Source organism: Bombina bombina, chromosome 1, assembly GCF_027579735.1.
Source record: "Bombina bombina isolate aBomBom1 chromosome 1, aBomBom1.pri, whole genome shotgun sequence".
NCBI classification, from domain to species: domain Eukaryota; kingdom Metazoa; phylum Chordata; class Amphibia; order Anura; family Bombinatoridae; genus Bombina; species Bombina bombina.
The window spans coordinates 1,005,618,614-1,005,637,590 of NC_069499.1; positions in this window are offsets into that span (position 1 = coordinate 1,005,618,614).

An 18,977-nucleotide genomic window follows, 5' to 3' on the forward strand; every position below is an offset into this window, starting at 1 on the left:
CCCTAACACTAACACCCCCCTAAGTTAAATATAATTTTTATCTAACGAAATTAATTAACTCTTATTAAATAAATTATTCCTATTTAAAGCTAAATACTTACCTGTAAAATAAACCCTAATATAGCTACAATATAAATTATAATTATATTATAGATATTTTAGTATTAATATTTATTTTACAGGTAACTTTGTAATTATTTTAACCAGGTACAATAGCTATTAAATAGTTAAGAACTATTTAATAGCTAAAATAGTTAAAATAATTACAAATATACCTGTAAAATAAATCCTAACCTAAGTTACAATTAAACCTAACACTACACTATCAATAAATAAATTAAATACAATTCCTACAAATAAATACAATGAAATAAACTAACTAAAGTACAAAAAATAAAAAAGAACTAAGTTACAAAAAATAAAAAAATATTTACAAACATTAGAAATATATTACAACAATTTTAAACTAATTACACCTACTCTAAGCCCCCTAATAAAATAACAAAACCCCCCAAAATAAAAAAATGCCCTACCCTATTCTAAATTACTAAAGTTCAAAGCTCTTTTACCTTACCAGCCCTGAACAGGGCCCTTTGCGGGGCATGCCCCAAGAAGTTCAGCTCTTTTGCCTGTAAAAAAAAACCATACAATACCCCCCCCAACATTACAACCCACCACCCACATACCCCTAATCTAACCCAAACCCCCCTTAAATAAACCTAACACTAAGCCCCTGAAGATCTCCCTACCTTGAGTCGTCTTCACCCAGCCGAGCCAAATTCTTCATCCAAGCGGAGCAAGAAGAGGTCCTCCATCCGTTAGAAGTCTTCATCCAAGCGGGGCAGAAGAGGTCTTCCATCCAATTGAAGTCTTCATCCAAGAGGCATCTTCTATCGTCATCCATCCGGAGTGGAGCGGCAGCATCCTGAAGACCTCCGACGCGGAACATCCATCCTGGCCGACGACTGAACGACGAATGACGGTTCCTTTAAATGACGTCATCCAAGATGGCGTCCCTCGAATTCCGATTGGCTGATAGGATTCTATCAGCCAATCGGAATTAAGGTAGGAAAAATCTGATTGGCTGATTGAATCAGCCAATCAGATTGAGCTCGCATTCTATTGGCTGATCGGAACAGCCAATAGAATGCGAGCTCAATCTGATTGGCTGATTGAATCAGCCAATCGGATTGAACTTGATTCTGATTGGCTGATTCCATCAGCCAATCAGAATATTCCTACCTTAATTCCGATTGGCTGATAGAATCCTATCAGCCTATCGGAATTCGAGGGACGCCATCTTGTATGACGTCATTTAAAGGAACCGTCATTCGTCGTTCAGTCGTCGGCCAGGATGGATGTTCCACGTCGGAGGTCTTCAGGATGCTGCCGCTCCACTCCGGATGGATGATGATAGAAGATGCCTCTTGGATGAAGACTTCAATCGGATGGAAGACCTCTTCTGCCCCGCTTGGATGAAGACTTCTACCGGATGGAGGACCTCTTCTTGCTCCGCTTGGATGAAGAATTTGGCTCGGCTGGGTGAAGACGACTCAAGGTAGGGAGATCTTCAGGGGCTTAGTGTTAGGTTTATTTAAGGGGGGTTTGGGTTAGATTAGGGGTATGTGGGTGGTGGGTTGTAATGTTGGGGGGGGTATTGTATGTTTTTTTTTACAGGCAAAAGAGCTGAACTTCTTGGGGCATGCCCCGCAAAGGGCCCTGTTCAGGGCTGGTAAGGTAAAAGAGCTTTGAACTTTAGTAATTTAGAATAGGGTAGGGCATTTTTTTTATTTTCGGGAGCTTTGTTATTTTATTAGGGGGCTTAGAGTAGGTGTAATTAGTTTAAAATTGTTGTAATATATTTCTAATGTTTGTAAATATTTTTTTATTTTTTGTAACTTAGTTCTTTTTTATTTTTTGTACTTTAGTTAGTTTATTTCATTGTATTTATTTGTAGGAATTGTATTTAATTTATTTATTGATAGTGTAGTGTTAGGTTTAATTGTAGATAATTATAGGTATTTTATTTAATTAATTTATTGATAGTGTAGTGTTAGGTTTAATTGTAACTTAGGTTAGGATTTATTTTACAGGTATATTTGTAATTATTTTAACTATTTTAGCTATTAAATAGTTCTTAACTATTTAATAGCTATTGTACCTGGTTAAAATAATTACAAAGAGTTAATTAATTTCGTTAGATAAAAATTATATTTAACTTAGGCGGGTGTTAGTGTTAGGGTTAGACTTAGCTTTAGGGGTTAATACATTTATTAGAATAGCGGTGAGCTCCAGTCAGCAGATTAGGGGTTAATAATTGAAGTTAGGTGTCGGCGATGTTAGGGAGGGCAGATTAGGGGTTAATACTATTTATTATAGGGTTAGTGAGGCGGATTAGGGGTTAATAACTTTATTATAGTAGCGCTCAGGTCCGCTCGGCAGATTAGGGGTTAATAAGTGTAGGCAGGTGGAGGCGACGTTGAGGGGGGCAGATTAGGGGTTAATAAATATAATATAGGAGTCGACGGTGTTAGGGGCAGCAGATTAGGGGTACATAGCTATAATGTAGGTGGCGGCTCTTTGCGGTCGGCAGATTAGGGGTTAATTATTGTAGGTAGGTGGCGGCGACGTTGTGGGGGGCAGGTTAGGGTTAATAAATATAATATAGGGGTCGGCGGTGTTAGGGGCAGCAGATTAGGGGTACATAAGGATAACGTAGGTGGCGGTCGGCAGATTAGGGGCTAAAAAAAATTAATCGAGTGGCGGCGATGTGGGGGGACCTCGGTTTAGGGGTACATAGGTAGTTTATGGGTGTTAGAGTACAGTAGTTAAGAGCTTTATGAACCGGCGTTAGCCCAGAAAGCTCTTAACTACTGACTTTTTTCTGCGGCTGGAGTTTTGTCGTTAGAATTCTAACTATCACTTCAGACACGACTCTAAATACCGGAGTTAGAAAAATCCCATTGAAAAGATAGGATACGCAATTGACGTAAGGGGATCTGCGGTATGGATAAGTTCAAATTAACCACAAAAAAAAAAAAAAAAAAAAAAAGGGAAAAGGAAGAGGGGGGAAGGGATGGGCGAGGGAAGAAGGGACGGGAAAGAAAAATAGAGGGAATTTTCAGGGGGATAATGAATCCACAATGGGACCAAGAGAACATTAATAAGCATTGGGCTTCTAAAAAGATTTAGGGACCCACCTACTCCAGATCGTCCAATACTTATCGATGCGGTCAGTTGTGTTATAAAAACCTCTCTCCATTGACGCTAAATAGTCTATAAGTTGAGTGATCTGCGCTAAGGTTGGAGCTTCAGGTTTTTTCCATGACCTGGCTATACACATCTTGGTTGCAATAAAAATTGCAACTCCAAGGATTTGTTGGGGTTTTTGTACTTCCCTGAGCCCGATATGCAGGAGGGCTAGTGCTGGGGAATTAGGTAATATAATACCCAAGTCAGATAACAATAGAAAGATCTCTCTCCACAAAGGGGCAATTTTTGGGCAGGACCACCAGATATGTAGATCTGTGCCCTGTTGGCCACATTCCCTCCAGCATTGCGGGGAGGCTGTGGGGTATATCTTTGACAACTTGTGAGGGGTTAAATACCACTTTAAGAGAACCTTGAAGTAGATTTCAAGAAAAGTTATACAATGTATAGCTGATTTAGTAATCGTTGTTGCATGTTCCACTTCCATCGGGGTAATTTGGATTTCTATTTCACGTCCCCACGCCTTAATCTGCCAGGGTATGGTTTCGCTATAGTCGTTAAGGAGTAGCAGATGATGATTTGTAAGTGGTTTTATAGGCTTAGTCCCTGCTTGCCATCGTTTCTCCCAAGTAGTACTTTCTCTCAGCTGTGCCTTGGGGAAACCCCAAGCCTGGCAGTATTCTAACAATCTATAGCTTTCGAACATTAACCATCTCGGAGCCTCTTTTACCTGCGCGACTATTTGTTTAGTTGTTAATAGCTTCTTCTGGGTGTAGAGGTCTCCAACGCAGACAAAATTCCATGATAGCCAATCCTGACTATGCATATCTGAGAGGCCCATCATCAGTCCCTGGAGACTATGAATAGGTGAAGGATGAGGTGCCAGTCCTTGGTGATGTCTAAGTCTATGCCATGTCCGGCAATTATCTAAGATAATTTTATTCGTGAGTGCTACATCTGGGAGCCTATGCTTAGGGATCCATATTAGATCTTTTAAGAGGAGTTTTCTAGGGATGACCTCAGTCTCGAGCAGAAACCACGCCGGTTTCTCTTTCTCATTGCTCCAGGCCGCAATGTGGGTTAATCTGGCTGCGTCGTGGTATAAGTATATATTAGGAAGAGCTATGCCTCCTTTGTTTATCGGTAGTTGAAGGATACGACTCGCCACCCTCGGAATCTTTCCTCTCCAGACATAGTTAGTGAACATAGACTGAATCTGAGATAAATAAATTTTTGGTATCGTATAGGGTATGCATCTGAATAAGTACAAAATTTTTGGGAGAATAGCCATTTTAAGAGTGGAAATACGCCCCATCCAGGAAATTTCTCTGTAGTCCCATCTCTGTAGAAGACTTTTAATTTCTGCAATCAATGGCTCAAAATTGTATTTGATAACCTTATTTATATCAGGGCCTAAGAATATACCCAGATGTTTGATAAGATCTGTGTGCCAGATGAAAGAGAAACGAGTCTTAAACGTGGCGAGGAGCCCAGGATCAAGATTAATTGCTAGAGCTTCCGTTTTGAGAATGTTTACTTTATAGAGACTGAGAGCCCCATAGGATTCTAGGGTCCTGAAAACTTCTGGAATTGAAGAGCTCGGGTTAGTTAACAAAATGGTCAAGTCATCAGCAAAGAGGGCAATTTTCTCTATTCGCTCGCCTATCTTAACTCCCTCTATGCCTTGAGAGTGCCTGATCTTTTGGGCTAGAGGTTCCATAACCATTGCAAAGATCAGAGGCGAAAGGGGGCAGCCCTGCCTGGTCCCGTTGGTTATGGGAAAGGTCCTAGATCTAAAACCCACGCCTCTGACCGTCGCAAATGGTGCTGTATATAATGCCTGAACCATGCCAATGAATTGGGGAGGAAAACCAAAAGATTTAAGTACCTGCCAGATATAATCCCATCGGACCCTGTCAAATGCCTTTTCCGCATCTAAAGACAGGGCCACGATGGGAACCCCCCGGCCGGCTGACTCAGAGAACACCTGTAAAAGTTTACGAGTATTGTCAGGACCTTGCCTGCCAGATGTGAAGCCAACTTGGTCTATTTGTATGATATCCGGTAGTAAATGAACAATCCTATTGGCTAAGAGCTTAGAATACATCTTGACGTCTAAATTTATCAGAGAAATAGGTCTATAATTGGCACAGTAGAGAGGATCCTTTCCTGGTTTAGGAATTGCAATAATAGATGCTTCCAAGAACTCTCTTGAAAAACTTCCTACCTCGGCCACCTCATTGAAGAAGGGGCAGAGGAGGGATGATAGATGTTGTTTAAACATTTTATAGAAAGAGCCCGTGAAACCGTCGGGTCCTGGAGATTTATTCGGTTTAAGTTGGGTAATAACATTACAAATTTCTTTAATAGAAAACGGATGTAGAAGTGAGTTCCTTGCCTCTTCTGTGAGTACAGGAAGCTTAAGGGGATCCAGAAACTCCTGTATCTTATCTATAGAGGGAGTATCAAGGTTTTCTGCTTCCGTAAGGTTATAGAGTTGATAGTAATAATCGGCGAAAGCATTTCCGATATCTTCGGGAGCTAAAACTTTAGAGCCGTTAATCTCTAGAGCTTGAACCCTAGAGTGGGCAGTTCTGGCATTAAGTTTTCGAGCTAAAAGCTCATTTGCCTTATTGCCTTTATGGTACATTACTTGCTTAAATTTTGCCAGGTTGGCTTTAATTCTATCGTGCTCTAATTGGAGGATTTGTTTTTTGAGGGTGCTAATTTCATCAGAAATGAAGCTAGTAGGATTGTCTTTGTTAATTTTTTCCATGTCCCTCAATTTCATGACCAGCTGGCCCAAAGGACCTCCTCTGTTTTTCCGAATTCTAGCTGATTCAGAGATGCAGACCCCCCTTATGTATGCCTTGAATGCCCCCCATAAGATTTGGAAGGAAGTTTGACCTGGGGTATTAAACTGTTTATAGTCTTTGATCGCTTTTATAAGTGAGTCTTTAAATCCTGGTTCTTCCCAGAGAAAATTTGGGAACTTCCACGAATATCCCCCCTTGTAAGTCCCTGATGGGAAAATGTCAAAAGAGATAGCATCGTGGTCTGACCATGTACAAAGTCAACTAGAAAATAATCCAGTCTAGAATAGGATTTGTGTGGGTTGGAAAAAAAAGTAAAATCTTTGTCCTCAGGGTGGCATGATCGCCAGACATCATATAATTCATGTCTAGCAGATAGGGACCTAAATTTACTTGCTATAGAGCTGGTATAAGGGTCGATAGATTTGCCCCTTACAAGTTTTTTGTCTAATTTAGGGTCCCAGATAACATTAAAATCTCCTCCAATTACGATATGACCTTGTCTCACCGATTTTGCTAGTTTAAGGACTTTTGATAAAAAATGTAACTGTTGTTGGTTTGGGGCATATAAGTTAACTAAGGTAAAGAGGGTGCCATTAAGTTTGCACACACAAATAATGAATCTGCCACCGGGGTCTCTATCTAAGTATATTTGTTCAAACTGAAGGTCTTTATGTAGGAGTATTGCAACTCCTCTTGTCTTATCAGAATAAGAAGCCGTAATCAGGCTTGGGTATAGAGTCGATCTAAATGTTTGAGGTCTATCTTTTATCCAGTGAGTTTCCTGGATAAATAAAACTTGTCCCTTTAATTTTTTGCAGTATGTTGTTAACATACTGCGTTTATCAGGCGAGTTTAGGCCCTTAGCATTTAGAGTAAGGAATCGTATGGAAGTCTCCATTGTGGAAAGTGGGGAAAGGACAAGGGGGAAAAAGGAGAGAAGTAAGGAAAAAAAAAAAAAAAAACATAATTTATGCTTACCTGATAAATTCCTTTCTTCTGTAGTGTGATCAGTCCACGGGTCATCATTACTTGTGGGATATTATCTGCTCCCCTACAGGAAGTGCAAGAGGATTCACCCAGCAGAGCTGCTATATAGCTCCTCCCCTCTACGTCACCTCCAGTCATTCGACCAAGGACCAACGAGAAAGGAGAAGCCAAGGGTGTAGTGGTGACTGGAGTATAATTTAAAAAATATTTACCTGCCTTAAAAAACAGGGCGGGCCGTGGACTGATCACACTACAGAAGAAAGGAATTTATCAGGTAAGCATAAATTATGTTTTCTTCTGTTAAGTGTGATCAGTCCACGGGTCATCATTACTTGTGGGATACCAATACCAAAGCAAAAGTACACGGATGACGGGAGGGATAGGCAGGCTCTTTATACAGAAGGAACCACTGCCTGAAGAGCCTTTCTCCCAAAAATAGCCTCCGAGGAAGCAAAAGTGTCAAATCTGTAAAATTTGGAAAAAGTATGAAGCGAAGACCAAGTTGCAGCCTTGCAAATCTGTTCAACAGAGGCCTCATTCTTAAAGGCCCAAGTGGAAGCCACAGCTCTAGTGGAATGAGCTGTAATTCTTTCAGGAGGCTGCTGTCCAGCAGTCTCATAAGCTAAACGAATTATGCTACAAAGCCAAAAAGAGAGAGAGGTAGCAGAAGCTTTTTGACCTCTCCTCTGACCAGAGTAAACGACAAACAGGGAAGACGTTTGTCGAAAATCTTTAGTTGCCTGTAAATAAAATTTAAGGGCACGAACTACATCCAGATTGTGCAAAAGACGTTCCTTCCTCGAAGAAGGATTTGGGCACAAGGATGGAACAACAATCTCCTGATTGATATTCCTGTTAGTGACTACCTTAGGTAAGAACCCAGGTTTAGTACGCAGAACTACCTTATCCGAGTGAAAAATCAAATAAGGAGAATCACAATGTAAGGCTGATAACTCAGAGACTCTTCGAGCCGAGGAAATAGCCATTAAAAATAGAACTTTCCAAGATAACAACTTTATAACAATGGAATGAAGGGGTTCAAACGGAACACCCTGTAAAGACGTTAAGAACAAGGTTTAAACTCCATGGTGGAGCCACAGCTTTAAACACAGGTTTAATCCTGGCCAAAGCCTGACAAAAAGCCTGAACGTCTGGAACTTCTGACAGACGCTTGTGTAACAGAATGGACAGAGCTGAGATCTGTCCCTTTAAGGAACTAGCGGATAACCCCTTTTCTAAACCTTCTTGTAGAAAAGACAATATCCTAGGAATCCTAACCTTACTCCAAGAGTAACCTTTGGATTCGCACCAATATAGGTATTTACGCCATATTTTATGGTAAATCTTTCTGGTAACAGGCTTCCTAGCCTGTATTAAGGTATCAATAACTGACTCAGAAAAACCACGCTTTGATAAGATCAAGCGTTCAATTTCCAAGCAGTCAGCTTCAGAGAAGTTAGATTTTGATGTTTGAAAGGACCCTGAATCAGAAGGTCCTGTTTCAGAGGTAACGACCAAGGTGGACAGAATGACATGTCCACCAGATCTGTATACCAAGTCCTGCGAGGCCATGCAGGCGCTATTAGAATCACTGATGCTTTCTCCTGTTTGATTCTGGCAATCAATCGAGGAAGCATCGGGAAAGGTGGAAACACATAAGCCATCCTGAAGGTCCATGGTGCTGTCAAGGCATCTATCAGGACCGCTCCCGGATCCCTGGATCTGGACCCGTAGCGCGGAAGCTTGGCGTTCTGTCGAGACGCCATGAGATCTATCTCTGGTTTGCCCCAACGTCGAAGTATTTGGGCAAAGACCTCTGGATGAAGTTCCCACTCCCCCGGATGAAAAGTCTGACGACTTAAGAAATCCGCCTCCCAGTTCTCCACTCCCGGGATGTGGATTGCAGACAGGTGGCAAGAGTGAGACTCTGCCCAGCGAATTATCTTCGATACTTCCATCATTGCTAGGGAGCTTCTTGTCCCTCCCTGATGGTTGATATAAGCTACAGTCGTGATGTTGTCCGACCGGAACCTGATGAACCCCCGAGTTGTTAACTGGGGTCAAGCCAGAAGAGCATTGAGGACTGCTCTCAATTCCAGAATGTTTATTGGAAGAAGACTCTCCTCCTGATTCCATAGTCCCTGAGCCTTCAGAGAATTCCAGACAGCGCCCCAACCTAGTAGGCTGGCGTCTGTTGTTACAATTGACCAGTCTGGCCTGCTGAATGGCATTCCCCTGGCCAGATGTGGCCGATAAAGCCACCATAGAAGAGAATTTCTGGTCTCTTGATTCAGATTTAGAGTGGGGGACAAATCTGAGTAATCCCCATTCCACTGACTTAGCATGCACAGTTGCAGTGGTCTGAGATATAGGCGTGCAAAAGGAACTATGTCCATTGCTGCTACCATTAGTCCGATTACCTCCATGCATTGAGCTACTGATGGGTGTTGAATAGAATGAAGGACACGGCATGCACTTTGAAGTTTTGTTAACCTGTCCTCTGTTAGGTAAATCTTCATTTGTACAGAATCTATCAGAGTCCCCAGGAAGGGAACTCTTGTGAGTGGAAAGAGAGAACTTCTCTTTTCGTTCACTTTCCATCCATGCGACCTTAGAAATGCCAGTACTATCTCTGTATGAGATTTGGCAGTTTGAAGGCTTGAAGCTTGTATCAGTATGTCGTCTAAGTACGGAGCTACTGAAATTCCTCGCGGTCTTAGTACCGCCAGAAGAGTGCCCAGAACCTTTGTGAAGATTCTTGGAGCCGTAGCCAGTCCGAATGGAAGAGCTACAAACTGGTAATGCCTGTCAAAAAGGCAAACCTTAGATACCGGTAATGGCTTTTGTGAATCGGTATGTGAAGGTAAGCATCCTTTAAATCCACTGTGGTCATGTACTGACCCTCTTGGATCATGGGCAAAAATGTTCGAATAGTTTCCATCTTGAACGATGGAACTCTTAGGAATTTGTTTAGGATCTTTAAATCCAAGATTGGCCTGAAGGTTCCCTCTTTTTTGGGAACTACAAACAGATTTGAGTAAAACCCTTGTCCTAGTTCCAACCGCGGAACTGGATGGATCACTCCCATTAATAAAAGATCTTGTACGCGGCGTAGAAACGCTTCCTTCTTTGTTAGGTTTGTTGACAACCTTGACAGATGAAATCTCCCTCTTGGGGGAGAGGATTTGAAGTCCAGAAGGTATCCCTGAGATATGATCTCTAACGCCCAGGGATCCTGAACATCTCTTGCCCAAGTCTGGGCGAAGAGGGAAAGTCTACCCCCCACTAGATCCGGTCCCGGATCGGGGGCCCTCAATTCATGCTGTCTTAGGGGCAGCAGCAGGTTTTCTGGCCTGTTTGCCCCTGTTCCAGGACTGGTTAGGTTTCCAGCCTTGTCTGTAGCGAGCAACAGCTCCTTCCTGTTTTGGTGCAGAGGAAGTTGATGCTGCTCCTGCTTTGAAATTACGAAAGGAACGAAAATTGGACTGTCTAGCCTTGGCTTTGGCCTTGTCCTGAGGCAGGGCATGACCTTTACCTCCTGTAATGTCAGCAATAATCTCTTTCAAGCCGGGCCCGAATAAGGTCTGCCCTTTGAAAGGAATATTAAGCAATTTAGATTTAGACGTAACATCAGCTGACCAGGATTTCAGCCACAGAGCTCTGCGTGCCTGAATGGCGAATCCTGAATTTTTAGCCGCAAGTTTAGTTAAATGTACTACGGCATCTGAAATAAATGAATTAGCTAACTTAAGGAATTTAAGTTTGTGTGTGATGTCATCTAGTGTGGATGATTGAAGTGTCTCTTCCAGAGACTCAAACCAAAATGCTGCTGCAGCCGTGACAGGCGCAATACATGCAAGAGGTTGCAATATAAACCCTTGTTGAACAAACATTTTCTTAAGGTAACCCTCTAATTTTTTATCCATTGGATCTGAAAAAGCACAGCTATCCTCCACTGGGATAGTGGTACGCTTAGCTAAAGTAGAAACTGCTCCCTCCACCTTAGGGACCATTTGCCATAAGTCCCGTGTGGCGGCGTCTATTGGAAACATCTTTCTGAATATAGGAGGGGGTGAGAAAGGCACACCGGGTCTATCCCACTCCTTAGTAACAATGTCAGTAAGTCTCTTAGGTATAGGAAAAACGTCAGTACTCGTCGGTACCGCAAAATATTTATCCAACCTACACATTTTCTCTGGGATTGCAACAGTGTTACAATCATTCAGAGCCGCTAATACCTCCCCTAGTAACACACGGAGGTTCTCAAGCTTAAATTTAAAATTTGAAATGTCTGAGTCCAGTTTATTTGGATCAGAACCGTCACCTACAGAATGAAGCTCTCCGTCTTCACGTTCTGCAAACTGTGACGCAGTATCAGACATGGCCCTTGCATTATCAGCGCACTCTGTTCTCACCCCAGAGTGATCACGTTTACCTCTTAGTTCTGGTAGTTTAGCCAAAACTTCAGTCATAACAGTAGCCATATCTTGTAATGTGATTTGTAATGGCCGCCCAGATGTACTCGGCGCTACAATATCACGCACCTCCTGAGCGGGAGATGCAGGTACTGACACGTGAGGCGAGTTAGTCGGCATAACTCTCCCCTCGTTGTTTGGTGAAATATGTTCAATTTGTACAGATTGACTGTTTTTTAAAATAGCATCAATACATTTAGTACATAAATTTCTATTGGGCTCCAGTTTGGCATTAACACATATAGCACAGAGATATTCCTCTGAATCAGACATGTTTAACACACTAGCAAATAAACAGCAACTTGAAAATACTTTTCAAAGTAATTTACAAATAATATGAAAACGAACTGTGCCTTTAAGAAGCACAGAAAAAAATTATAACAGTTAAAATAATTAAGTTATAGCATCAATCTTTGTCAGAATATACAGTTTTAGCAAAGGATTGTTCCCCTCAGCAATTAAACAACACAACTTTAGCAAAGGTTTAATCCCATTAGCAAAGATAACAATTTCTGAAAGCAGGAAACAAATTACAGAATAAACGTTTTTATGTCAGTCAAACTATAATTCTCACAGCTCTGCTGAGAGAAAATATTTGATGCATAGTAAAAGCGCCCCTCCCCCACACACACAGCAGTGAGGGAGAACAGAAACTGACAGAAAAAACAGATTTAAGCAACTGCCAAGTGGAAAAATAGTGCCCAAACATTTATTCACTCAGTACCTCAGTAAATGAAAATGATTTTACATTCCAGCAAAAACATTAAACATAATCTCTAGTTATTAAACAACTTTATGTCTTTCTTACAGTGTAATTCTAGTGAAATACCATTCCCCAGAATACTGAAGTGTAAAGTATACATACATGACATTATATCGGTATGGCAGGATTTTCTCATCAATTCCATTGTCAGAAAATAAAAACTGCTACATACCTCTATGCAGATTCATCTGCCCGCTGTCCCCTGATCTGAAGTTTTACCTCACTCCTCAGATGGCCGAGAAACAGCAATATGATCTTAACTACTCCGGCTAAAATCATAGCAAAACTCTGGTAGATTCTTCCTCAAACTCTGCCAGAGAGGTAATAACACACTCCGGTGTTATTTTAAAATAACAAACTTTTGATTGAAGATATAAAACTAAGTATAATCACCATAGTCCTCTCACACGACCTATCTAGTTGCTGGGTGCAAGAGAATGACTGGAGGTGACGTAGAGGGGAGGAGCTATATAGCAGCTCTGCTGGGTGAATCCTCTTGCACTTCCTGTAGGGGAGCAGATAATATCCCACAAGTAATGATGACCCGTGGACTGATCACACTTAACAGAAGAAAAGAAGCTAAAATAGGAAAAACATATAGGAAAAAAGTAAAAAATTTAAGGAATATAATATATATATTTTGGGAATTCAGGTATACCAGAAAGTAGCAATATTCTTAAGAAACATAGGGATTCTAATTGATCCACAAGTTTACATCCGTAAACTTAAATATTTTTGAGGGGGAGGAAGTTGATGAGGCCAGATGGTATAAAAGATATAGGCCTCAAATTGAGTTGGCAAATATTGTGCAGACAGTTGGTTGAAAACAGATTTATGTGTATTCTTAACCAATATATTAAGTGTATCTAAAAGGAGGAGAGCCAATGCCCTCCCTTAAATGATAAATAGGTGAAATCCATTGGGAGAGATAGGAAGGGGAAAGGGGTTCGGGGAAGGAGGTTATTTTAAGTCTAACAAAATATCTTGGGAAACCAAGGGAAATATCCTAAATGTAGTCATATGCTTACTTATATAACCTATATGTCTGTACTAAATCTATGTGAAAAATTAGTATCTAATGAATAGCATTTTGTATTAAAAAACATAAGTGCTAGGACAGTGGTGTATTTAGTGGCAATTTATTAGCCTAAAATAGAACTTGACCTTTAAAGAGAGTATGGTTTTACGGTTGTCACTGGACTTGATGTCCCAAAAAGAGGAGAGAGAAAAAAAAAAGGAATAAACAAAAATACATTTGGACTATAAGATCTAAGAAGATAATACTCAAGTGTTTTGGACTCAGTGCTAGAGCTAATGTCTTCTAACAATTGAACCTCAGGTTATATGTACCTTTCTACTCCGGTAAGGAGACCCAAACATAGAATATAAATCTATTTATCTATAGTCTAACAAATGAAACATTTAAAACACTGCATAGTCAGGTTGACCCAAGGTTGACTTCTAAGTGCTATAAAAACATTCACTGTGAACCATTAGCCATAACTAAGTAGAGTGAATGGTGTAATACTAGGCATTGTGATATAAGTGAAAATATAAAGGCAAATCTATAGATTCCCTGTAAGAGGTGAATATCTATCTTAATAATAAGTTACAAAAACTTAAAACATTGCATAATCAAACAAACCTAAAACCCACATATAAGTGCTATAAAAACATTCAATTTACACCTTAACCAAAAAAATGGAGCAAATAGCTCAAAGCTGAGCTTTGTGATATAACTAATAATATCCTAATATATATAAAAAAGGTGACTTTAAACCTTATTAGAAGATAGAAAAAAAAAACCAAAAAAAAACAAAAAACAAAAAAAACAAACAAGGATACATTTAGACTGTGAAATCTAGGAGCATAATACTCAAGTGTTTTGGACCCAGTGCTAGAGCTAATATCTTCTAATAACTAAACCTCAGGTTATCTGTATCTTCTACTCCAATGAGGAGATCTAAACATAGAATATAAATTTATTTGTCTGTAATCTAACAAATAAAACCTTCAAAACACTATACAGTTGAATTGACCAAAGGTTGACTTCTAAGTGCTATAAAAACATTCACTGTGAACCATTAACCATAACTAAATAGTGCAAGTGGCACAATACTGGGCTTATAAGTGAAAATGTAGAAGCAAATCTATAAATTCCCTGTGAAAGATAAATATCTATATTGTGTTCCAAAAACTTAAAAACATTGCATAATCAAACAAACCTAAGACCAACATATAGGTGCTAATAAGAAAAAAGAAAAAGAAAAAGAAAGAAAAAACATTCAATTTACACCTTGACCAAAAATACATGAAACAAAATAGCTCAAAGCTGAGCTTTGTGGTATAAATAAACATGTATAGACAAATCTATACATTCCCAGTAAAGGGTGGATATCTATCTTAGTGTTTAAGTTACAGAAACTTTCCTTTGGCCTTCTTAAACTTATCTAGTGTAACAAATGTTAAAAGGAGATGTGTACATCTAAGATAATACATAATCTCAATAGCATCTAGCTGTTGGATCAGCCTCGGAGCCAGGCACAGCAATTTCTCTTATAAAACATAGCAAGCCAAAAAGGGCTATATATAAGGACTTATATTGCTGTATTTGTATCCAAGGGCAAGGCCAAAACCCTGATTATTCAAAAATTTCTAAATAGATAAAGTTGCCTGTGTCAAAAGGGCATATAAATTATACTTTAAGAAAATTTAAGCAATTTGGCAAGTTGAAAACTGGCAATCAACAAACATCTCAAAGGCTCACATAATGTATTCCCAGTTGGTTATTCTTAGTGCCAGAATTTTAGATCCTCTTTCGAGGGAATTATGGTATCCTTAATTAGGACCCAGTTGGCATATGCTATGGAGACTGGTAAAAAGAAAAAAAAAAAAAAAAAAAAAAAGGAGCCTATCCTGAGTGCTTCCATTGTGAGTCAACAATATTATAAAAAAAAGACCTATAGTGAGCTTAATACTAAGAAAAATTTGAATACAATACATTGTGGAAAAAAAAAAAAGGGGGTGGTCAAAAAAACAACAACTGACATGTCTCAGGATTCTCACACACAGTGGGTCTCCAATGGGTTGCTTTCAGAGCCAGGACTTTTACCTCCTTTCTCGAGGAAGTTGTATCTACCTTAGTAAGGACCCAATTGGAGTTACTGTAGAAACTAGCGAGGGAAGAAAGTCCTAGATTCATCCTCTGTGAGTGGTGAGAAAAAAAAAAAAAAAAAAGAAAAAACATATAATTTACTTATTGCCTAAACAGATTTGAGAACAATACATTGAGATACGGAAAATAAAAAGTGGCAAGACAAAAAAAAAATTTGCATTTTTCCCTCAGGTCTCTCATAACATAAATAGGCAGTATGTTTTACGACTGCCTTCCAGGGAAACAGTTATTAACAGATTATCCTGGAGAAGAATCCCTAAGAACTGAATTCCTTTTGCTAGACAGGGGGCGTTGAGGAAGGGGGTTCCATTGATCAGCTAGAGGCCTTAGCTGTGAGGGCCTTAAAGGTGTATGAGCGACATTATTTTCTGCTTGATCCCATTGTTTCAGAAGGTCTTCACCTGTCGCTGGGGAGTCCACTGTAACCAAAGATCCCTCTCGATGTATGATGAGTTTAGTTGGATAGCCCCATCTATATTTTAGGCCTCTTGAACGGAGGGATTGGGTAAGCTGATGGAAGGTGCTCCTTTTCTGCAGGGTGAACTGTGATAGATCTGGAAATACTTGTATCTGTCTCAGATGCTCAGGAAGTTGAGGTTTGGAAAAGGCTGCCCTCATGAGTTGCTCTTTATAAGTATAGAAGTGAAACCTTGCAATTACATCTCTAGGCTTATCTTTGGGAGCATTTCTGCCTCTAGGAATCCTATGGACTCTATCAATTAGCATATCTTTTGGATCTGAGGGGGGTGCTAGTGAGACGCAGAATTTCTTAACAAATGTCTCTAGATCCGGCTGCAGGGTCTCCTCAGTAATGCCTCTAAATCTAACATTGTTGCGGCGAGACCTATCCTCTAGGTCCGCCACCTTCTGTTCCATTTCTGAGACATAGTCTGCAAGATTTTGAGAGTGGGCGATTATGTTCTGTTGTTCAATCGCCAAGTCCTCTTGCTTACGCTCCAGTACTTCAGTCCTCTCTCTCATTTCTGCAAGATCCTTTTTGAGGTCTGCAACTGCAGTTTTGATGGTAGATGTCAAGTTATCCTGCAGGTCATTTAACCTCTTAGATAAAGTATCCACTATGTCTGATCTGATTATAGGTTCCATTTCTTCCTCCTGTTGTTGAAGTATGGATGAATTAGTACTGTCAGAGCTCTCTTGGCATGAGTGAGGCGATACAGAGTCCCTTGTAGCAGTTAAATCTTTAGGTTTGAAATGATCAGCAACAGAGTTTTTAGCTCTAGATGATGTCTTGTTTTTATTTCTTTGAGACTGAGACATTGCTGGTAGATTTAACTAATCTTTGTGTTTACCCAGGGAAAACAATAAAGGGAGGTAAGGGTAATTTGAGGTATAAGCTGGGTTCCTGGATTTCAGCTTGTAGTTTAGTATAAGCAACTAGCACAGGGAGGGCTTGTGGCCACTAACCCCCCTATCCCTGCATTTTATTGGTAGACAGCATAGAAAATCTTAATGAAGATAGTTGTATTAAAAACTGCAGAGTTTAGAGAGATGAGTATATAAATATTGTAGTCAGCTCTTCAGGGCCTTTATGCTAGGGCTGTAAGAGGTTTAGCTAGGCCTAGGTGCAGAGAGGGAAAAAAAAATAAAAAGAAAACAGTATGGAGATAAGCAATAAAATTATTTCTCTTTTCACACAGCCACAATGCTCAAGCCCACACTGTATCAGAGCAATATACCACACTCCATGTCACCCAATCTGTGTAGGTGGCTTCCAAATGTCCCACAGTGTGTCAATATACAATAAGAGTGCTAAGACTGTATCTCTCCTTGCAAGGACCGGAGTGGGCTAGTAGCAATAATATTTCCAATCTGTGGCCTAGGTTTCCTCCAATCCCTCTCACTTTAAGTTCATGTTTTAGGGGCTATAGGTCTCCAGCTCAGAGTCTAAGCGAGGTTTTAAGAGTATAATAGCACCTCCTTATCGGTAGACTTACTGTTGGGTTTTGCTTTGAGGGTTAGAGTCAGCCAGCCTCGAGTTCCGGTATAGGCCGCAGCCGCGGTGTTTCCCAGCTTTACCTCCGGTACTCCTTCTCGGACCGCTACGATCTCCCGAAACTTTGTCCAGTTTGGCTGAAAAAGAGTCTCCTAATATTCCCCTCAAGTGTCCCAAGATGTTTACAGGGAAATCTGCTTGGATTTGAATAGAAAACAGTCTTTTTAGCTTAGAAGCAGCAGAGCTCAGTCTCACACGTCTGCACCTCTCTCCCCCATCTATAATCTGGGTTTAGGATTTATTTTTTATTTTACAGGCAAGTTTGTATTTATTTTAACTAGGTACAATAGTTACTAAATAGTTATGAACTATTTAATAACTATCTAGCTAAAATAAGTACAAATTTACCTGTAAAATAAACCCTAACCTAAGTTACAATTACACCTAACACTACACTATAAATAAATTAATTACCTAAATTAAATTAAACTAATTACAATAAAATAAACTAAAGTACAAAAAAAACAAACACTAAATTACAAAAAATAATAAAATAATTACAAGAATTTTAAACCAATTACACCTACTCTAATTCCCTATTAAAATAAAAAAGCCCCCAAAATAAAAAAAATCTCTACCCTATACTAAATTACAAATAGCCCTTAAAAGGGCCTTTTGCGGGGCATTGCCCCAAAGTAATCAGCTCTTTTACCTGTAAAAAAATTACAATACCCCCCCAACATTAAAACCCACACACCCAACCCTACTCTAAAACCCACCCAATCCCCCCTTAATAAAACCTAACACTACCCCCTTGACGATAACCCTACCTTGAGACGTCTTCAACCAACTGGGCAGAAGTGGACCTCCAGACGGCCAAAAGACTTCATCCAATCCGGGCAGAAAAGGACCTCCAGAGGGGCACAAGTCTTCATCCAGGCGACATCTTCTATATTCATCCATCCAGAGTGGAGCGGGTCCATCTTCAAGCCAGCCGACGCGGTGCATCCTCTTCCAACAACATCCAACTGAAGAATGAAGGTTCCTTTAAATGACGTCATCCAAGATGGCATCCCTTGAATTTTTTTTTTTTAATTTTAACTAGGAAGTTATTAAATCGTTAATAACTATTTAATAACTATTGTACCTAGTTAAAATAAATACAAAGTTGCCTGTAAAATAAAAATAAACCCCAAGCTAGTTACAATGTAACTATTAGTTATATTGTAGATATCTTAGGGTTTATTTTATAGGTTAAGTATTTAGTTTTAAATAGGAATAATTTATTTAATTGTAGTTATCTTATTTAGATTTCTTTAAATTATATTTAAGTTAGGGGGTGTTAGGGTTAGACTTAGGTTTAGGGGTTAATAACTTTATTATAGTGGCGCTGCGACGTTGGCGGCGGCAGATTAGGGTTTAATACATTTAATATAGTTGCGGCGACATTCGGGGGCAGATTAGGGGTTTATAAATATAATGTAGGTTTCGGCGATGTTGGGGGCAGCAGATTAGGGGTTCATAAGTATAATGTAGGTGGCGGTGTCCGGAGTGGCAGATTAGGGGTTAATAATATTATGTAGGTGTCGGCGACATT